The sequence below is a fragment of the Sinocyclocheilus anshuiensis genome, unplaced genomic scaffold (assembly GCF_001515605.1).
Source record: "Sinocyclocheilus anshuiensis isolate Anshui unplaced genomic scaffold, SAMN03320099.WGS_v1.1 scaffold106, whole genome shotgun sequence".
In the NCBI taxonomy this organism is placed as follows: Eukaryota; Metazoa; Chordata; class Actinopteri; order Cypriniformes; family Cyprinidae; genus Sinocyclocheilus; species Sinocyclocheilus anshuiensis.
Genome location: NW_015542347.1, coordinates 1,274,939 through 1,282,917, shown reverse-complemented (window position 1 = coordinate 1,282,917; position 7,979 = coordinate 1,274,939). Strand labels below are relative to the sequence as shown.

Here is a 7,979-nt window from a genome sequence, read left to right as displayed (position 1 = left end):
CAGCTGGCCAATCAGAGCAGACTGTGCTTGTCAAAGGAGGGGGCTTTGTTGAAAACGAACTTAAAGCAATCTTCATAAACTATAAATTGTATATGCAAAAACTATAAATTGAAAATAGAATAATAATCTTTATTCAAAAGTTAATCAGGGACAAAAAAGTTAATCAGGGAAGAGCAGTAAGTGATTTCTCTTTTTCTTTTCTTTGATTGAGGACATGACACAGACCAAAGCAGGTTTCACTTTAAAAGTAGTGCTGTCTTTTTAAAACCTGATGCACATGACACGGATTTGACACGCCCAACTCTTTATGGTCATTTAGGACTTTTGAACTCATTTAAGACGAGGTCACTTGCCAAAAATGGGCATTTTGATATAATTCTTTGTGTTTTTGTCTGTTGAAGTGCAAAAGTGAACTGCTGGTGCACTGAACATTAGGTTACAGTATTTATATATTAACTTTAAAAGTAAGAATTGTTCATTGTTAGTTTGATTTATTAGCATTGTATATTATATTATTATTATATATATATATATATATATGACTTGGAGCATTTTGTGTTGTCTTTCAGTTGTGTTTTTGTCTCTATTTTCTATATAGAACATAAATACAGTACTACAAATAATAAAACTTAGTCTGTTTATTTAGCTTCAGAATATGTGTGTACAGTGTATGTACAATGTATGTACTGCACTATGTATGAATATAGTGTTGTCAACATGCAAGAGAAAAGACAGTCCATTCAAAGCTTACAAAGCATAATCTGCATTATGCCTCTGGCAGTCCAATGAATGATTTTCAGTCTAATGTGAGCAAAGCACAGCTCCATTTTCCCTGCAGAGTATAGCATGCTCTCACAGCATGGACACAATGACCAGCTGATAGTCCGATTGCACTTTAGCATTTCCCACTGCTCTGCTAATTGCAGTGACTGCAGCGCTGGAGTTTGCTGCTGTTCTACATCAACATTGTTAGGAATTCTGAACAGATGTTGGATAATATTTGGATTGTGCTGGATGCCTGACTTATCTGTTACAATTTAGGACACTGAACATCAACAGGATTGTTACGTGTATCTCCAGCTTCTTGCTGCCTAAATGCAGCCTTTTCAGTGCAATTTTGTTCACAATGCATTAGCTGAATAATTCATAATAAAGTATCTTTTTTAATCTTTTTAAGATCCTTCCAGGTGGATTAGATAAAATTAACTAGATCTCGGCAACAGAAACCTGGGTAAACTTGTATGCCACAGCATATATTTAGAAGCCCATTTCCTCACCTCGGAGTATGGAAGCATGAAGGCAAGTTTAATGTTTAACAACCTTAATGTGTTTTTGTTTGGATAGACTGTGTTTCCGACAGCACAGGCCCATTAAACTTAACCAACACACCCAATGTACCAACTTGGCATTTTTGTTTAAAAAAGTCTATAAGATAAGCCTCACAGACTTTCCCACGTAGTGATCCATGCATGCAAATTAGCCTATGTGCTGTTCATCTACATCCTGATTTTTGAGACATTTTACTAAGGTTACACAACTAATCAAAATAAAACCAAAAATAGTGAAATGGCATAGTGTGATTATTAGGGGTGCAACGGATCGTAGATGAACCGTGATCCGTAAGGACCAGGCCCCACGGTTCGGCACGCATGTGATTCTCGGATTAGCTGTTAAGTTTAACCATTGTTACGTCCCTCGTTAATGAAATGTTATTTTTGTCTAGGAATATTATTGAACGCAACAAAAAATTTTAAGCATGTGTGTGTATTAAGATGGTAAAGGGGTTTGCAAAAGAAAAAAAAAGGAAAAGACAACAAACCACTTATTATTGATAATGTTTACTTTTCTTTAAATGCAATAAAGTGAAATAAAGCAATCCAATAATGAAAATTTACAATATTTACAACTCAACTAGTAAATTTTACAAACACTCTGGTGGAGAGGAAGGAGCAAGAGAGAGATGCTTAAATAAAAAAACTCAACAAAACAAAACCCCAACTAACCAAATATTAACCCCAAAATAAACTAACTACCAACAAAAGATGCAGAAAAGAACATCTTCAGCGTACAGGACCCCATCACTAAACTATACTCGCTAACAAAACATACATAATAAGCACCATCTCCTAAACCTAGTGCGTCTATACAATAAAACTTTATGTGATGGAAATGTAGGTCGCGATCTGCTTACCTGTCTCACAACCCCTCCAACCAGTTCACATAGTGTTTACTCGCGATAAACGGTAAGTTTCACTGGAGCAGCGTTTAGTATCACAGGTGTATCGAACGTCCAGACTAATCACAGGAACCGCGTCACCAACATTTGATATGACACATATCAAACACACAAAATCACAAAGACAAACAAAGAGAACTGATAGCCCTGCAAAGCAACAAAGCATTAGTTAACAACAATCAGTCTCTCAGTCTGGTCTCTCGCAAGAGAAAACCGTCCTCACAGAGCGAGCCCTCTCCCAACCCAGACTCCCCTGTATTTCTGTATTTATTATAATCTGTTTTTAACTTGTGCAGTGAGCACTATTGTGTTATTTTACACTGTTATTACATTTCTGCACCTGAATACTACTGTTACTGACTTTATTTGTAACTGTGTTATGTTGTATTCATCAATGCTCGTAATTTGTGTAATTGTTCTTGTTTTATTACCAACTTTATTAGTTAAGCTAGTATTTTGTGCTGTGGTATAGAAGTACTTAAAGTAAACTTTCACAAATGTATTTATTTATTTATTTATTTTATTTTTTTGCTGATCCGAAAAATGATCCGATCCGTGACTCAAAATCCGTAATGTGATTCGAACCGTGAGTTTTGTGATCCGTTGCACCACTATTGATTATCAAATCGCAAAGGATGTGGTTCAATTAGATATATGCACTGTGTGTTTCAGAGTAAAGCATGGCACTGTATTCACATGTGAGCAGCTTATTATCTGCCAGTGTTTGCAGCATTTTAGAGCAGCTCGGTTCATAGTAAATGCTGCTCCACACAAACTCCATCTCTGCATTGCTCTGAGTTTGTCACTTTAACAAGCATTTGGGAAGACAACATGCGCTAACCATCCTCCTATACTTGTATTGAGAAGCTCTTATCAACAAAAGAGAAGCTTTAAGGGCCCACTGCGTCTTTCCCCTGAAATAAAAGTTTGATGGTTTATAGTTTAAAAATGAAGAAATTAAGACAGCCAGACATAGTATTGTAATTTTACAGCTGTAATATAAAATAATAATAGTAATTTTATGTATGTATGTATGCATGTATGTATTTGTTCATTTATAGTAAAATATTACATTAGTAATATTTCTTATGTTTTTAGTATTTTTATTTTATTTTATTTATTAATATATAATTAATACTGCTACTACTACTACTAATAATAATTAAATTTTCATTATTATTATTATTGTGCAGCCCTACCAACAAAACCTTTTTTTACCTACCAAAAAAAACATTTTTTTTTTAATCAGAAAAACTGTAATTAGATTTGTTTAAAGGGGTCATATAAGAATCATATCAACTTGTGGAAAATGGGCATCCTATGACCCCTTTAGCGTTTTTTGTTTAATGCAGGACTAAATGAATGATCTGTGTAGTTGAATGGGCCAAACAGTGTTCTGTTGGTTGCGTTGTAGTGATTGTAGCAGAGAAAGTCGTATGTGTAGTCTGTAGAGATTTGGAACTGTTAGATAAAAGCATCCTTTGCTGCTGTGAAGATATCCATCTCTCTGTCTGCACGTGATAGAATTGTGTTATATCCTGTAATGATGGTTTGCTGTCAAAATATAAAGCATCATAACAATGCCAGCAATTTCTGAAACTGTATCTTATCTGAACTGAGTTCCATTTCGTTAAATTGTTTGTTTGACCTCTGGACCAATTTGCAGTCGTGTCATACAGCATGGTTGGTTAGACATACTCTTTTTCATGGATGGATCTGCTCGCTGTTGTGTTTTCTCAATGTTGGATCTAAATTAAGCAATTTCTGCATTTCATCAGGTTTGCTGTTGGGAATTATTGTTAGATTGACTTAAGATTGTGAAACAAGCAAATGGCCGTTTTTGCAATATCACTGGCAGCTTTGAAGTCACCTTAGATGTGTTTGAGGAGGGATGAAATGATGTCATCTCTCAAGGAAATGTGACACTTGTTCAAGCAGAGTTTTAACTGCCTTTGTTATCTGACCTTCTGACATAAATCTGTCAAGCTAAGTGTATTTTGCAAAGAGTAACATTTCACACAGTCAGGAATTTGCAGTTTGCTAGTTTGTCAAGCATTTTTAGAAAGCCCTGAGTCTATTCCTGTTATGTTTTCCTGCTCAGAATTGATTCCGATTTAGGGAAAGTTTACTCAATGAATGTTCTGTCATTAATCGCTCACCTTTTAAGTCATTCCAAATCTGTATAATTTTTTTGCCTGCATGAATAGAGGGACAGAAATCTTCTAGGTTTCATTAAAAATATTTGTATTTTTGTTTCAAAGATGAACAAAAGTCTTACTTGGAATGGCATGAGGGTGAGTAAATGATGACAGAATTATCATTTTTGGGTAAACTATCCCATGTGAATATGGCATGGAGCAAGTGGTTTTGATTAATTTAGCATTGGGTTGACTTTAGTGTCCTGCTGAACTAAAACTGAATTGCCATTTTATATTGTATTACATTTATGAATAAAATGAATAAAAGCTTGCAAGAGGAACTATGGATAATTAGGAAGTTACTTAACGATTTCTTAAATTTGTACTTTTAGAGCTTTTGAGAAGTAATTCAGACATCCGCTTTAGAATGCAGACATTCATGAACCACTTATGTAACTGAATGTTATAAGTTATTTAGTTCCAAAAATATGATACAGGATCTAAATGTGAACCAAATTCATGCTGGTGCATTGTTATTCAGTTGCTAAAGCGGACTAGATGGTAGGTTGTTGCTAGGTTGTAGCCAAGGTGTTGCAATGTGGTTGTTAAGCTGTTGGTAGGTGGCTGGTAGGTTGTCGCTAAGTGGTTGTTAGGGTTTTCTAGATAGAGTTTAGATGGTTTCTAAGGTATTGCTAGGTGTTTTAGATGGTTGTTAAAGTCTTCTTGGTGGAGCTTACTGCATGGCATGGAGGAATTTGCATTTTTACTGAGAATAGCGGAAACAGCTTCAAATATGCCATCAGTTTCGCTCATACAGTTAAGAGTAATACATAATTTGAAACTGTAATGGGACTACTTTTATTTGTTCACACTCACAATATTAACAAAACAGTGTGCTTTTGTAAAATAAAGAAAACAGCATGCACTTTCTGTCTATTTTTTTCTGTCTATCTTTTTTTGAGTCTATTAACTCAAAAGTATCTGGGCTACTTGCCTCACAGACATGAGAAACATATCTATCATAATTAAATTAATATGAATGTCTGATTAGTAGGGGTGTGCTATATTGACAAAAAATTACATCTCGATATTTTATGGGATTTTATCGATAACGATAATTAGACGATATTTTGCTGAGTGTGTTATTGTGCTGGTACCTTAAGGACTGCCGAAGACAGCTGACTCCTAATGTTTTTAATATTCTTCATATTCTGTGTGGTGGTCAGTTCATACTGATAGAAATTAATCTTTTCCAATAAGTTTAAACTGATTTTTGCATATTATGGGCATTTTTACCTTTATAAAGCCATTTTTTCTAAAAGTGTCCATTATCTTTTGAGTCAAATTCTTACATTTAATCAGGGAATTAGAATAATAAGACATTTGGGCTGTTACCAAGCAAATGAAATCAACACAGAAGCTGCATCTGAAGTGGCATTTAGATGTATTTACACACATGTATTTTGTTTAATGCAAGACATGAATGCATTTAACCTGCAATTACAAATGCATAAATAATGTTTTGTGGCAGCAAATCACTGTTAATAAGTGAGTCATTGCGATTGAACCGAATCATTTAAACGGTTGATTCATTCAAGAACGAAATACCGTCATGTTGCTCAGAGACACAAAACAGCGCTGTGGCTGTATTCGGAATGATTTTTGTTGGCGAAATAGAGCAAAAACAAGCAATATGGTGTCTAAAACGTTAAGTCTCTTAATTAACTTATTGTTTATTGAATTCAATGTCACATTTGTAATCATGGTAATTTTTGGAGAAAAACGGCACTCTTCGTGTGAAATTGAATAACTACATGAAGTATAAATATATAAATTTTCTGCCATCATGTCTTGAATTTGTGATCATTCTAAATGCATTTTAATAGACTGAATCATGCAGTGAAAGAAAACACACTAAATGCGCACACGCACTAGTCTAGACTTCACGAATGTATGCGTGTGCTCTGTAGGGATATTTTGAATGGTTTTTGCAAAATACTCGATAATGTCAAATCGCACATCGTTAAAACAACAATTACGATATTATCGATTAGTCGAATGAATGACTACTAGTCGACTAGAAAAATCTTTAATCGGGGACAGCCCTAGTTTTTTCTTGGTGGTTGGGGGGTTTTTTTCCTCACCAGTTTTGCCATCTGCCATGCCAAAATCAAATCAAATAAAGATAATAATAAAAAAACTCTCCTCAACAAGCTTCATGATTTGAGGCATCATTCATGTTCATAGCACAAACAATGCAGAAGTGTTATGCACTGACGTTTAGTAGGGTTATGGGCTGTAAAAACAGCACTAAATGGTCTACACTGACATGAGGTGAGCGTGAAGCCAGCAAGCACAATGGAAAGCTGAAGTTTGCTGTGCATGGGAGGAAGTGTTGCACAAGAGGAAGTGGCCAGAGCACCTCCCAACGCTTTACCACCAGGGCAGTTTTACAGCCTACAGGCATTAGATGAAGAAGGGGCAAAAGTCGTCTTGAATGAACATAATAACCACAAATCTAGCACATCCCCTGCCCTGATAAAACCACACATCTGCAGGCTCGAGCCTATTATGGTTTTATGATGGATTGATGCACTGCTTCCATTAGACCAAAGCTGTGCACAGTAGTTGTTTTGATGACTTTGACACACTGTTTGTTTCTGTGGTAATGGACCAACAATTCGGGTTAGTGTGCAGTATGGTATAACAGGCCCATATTAAACTTAAGGAAGTCTAAAGCAAGTTTGAATTTAGGAACATAACATGCACTGAGTGATTACGTTGTGAGAAGGCTTTAGTGTGTTAAAGCTTATTTCTGGAATTTGAATTGTGAAATTATGGGGAGAAAGACTTTAAAGATAGGCTAAATGTGAAGAGGAATTGAAACAGGGAAATGCTGTTTAAAAGCACACGCAATCAGTGATATCACATTTTACATTTTCTTATTTTGAGTTGTTGTTATGAAAACTCTTTCTCTTCTCTCTTTTCAGATTGTTAGTATTTCTGTAGGATTGCGACCTTGGCGAGTGCCTGGATAGGCCTCCCTTCTGTCACCTCCTCTGCTTTTCTGCTGGTAAGCATCTCCACACACAATCACAGCTCTATTACAACTACTGTGCAGTTGTTTTACTGTATGAACTGTTGTGAAGTCATTGTTTTATTCAAACTTGTGTATTCATAAAGATTTTTCAAGAAAAGTTATAGCCTAAGAAGTCAGTTCTTCTGCAAGTCAACATGTAACTATGCTACCACTACCAGAACTAATTTAAATAGGTCATATCATGAAAACGTCTCAGGTTACTTATGTAACCATGGTTCCCTGAGTAGGGAACGAGACACTGCGTCCTCTAGGGGTCGCTATGGGGAACGCCTCGTCGTGACCCGTGTCTGAAGCATACATTGAAAAAACACCAACAACATGTTGGCCGGCGACAGCCCATGACATCACTACCGGTGCGATTATAGTATAAATAGGTGCCGGGAGAACATGTCATTCACCTCTTCGTCTGAAGCTTGCGTTCGAAGCATGTCAGGAAGCCTAGAGGACGCAGTGTCTCGTTCCCTACTCAGGGAACCATGGTTACATAAGTAACCTGAGACGTTCC

At 36.0% G+C, this 7,979-nt stretch overlaps 1 protein-coding gene across 1 annotated transcript in view; it reads left to right on the top strand.

The window, feature by feature from the left end:
- fam49bb (family with sequence similarity 49 member Bb) overlaps nucleotides 1-7,979 on the top strand; it is a 75,704-nt gene that overhangs the window by 23,581 nt on the left and 44,144 nt on the right. The window contains exon 2 of the mRNA XM_016490024.1: nucleotides 7,365-7,447. The gene's annotated coding sequence lies outside the window, so the exon portion shown is untranslated. The remainder of the gene's footprint in view (nucleotides 1-7,364; nucleotides 7,448-7,979) is intronic.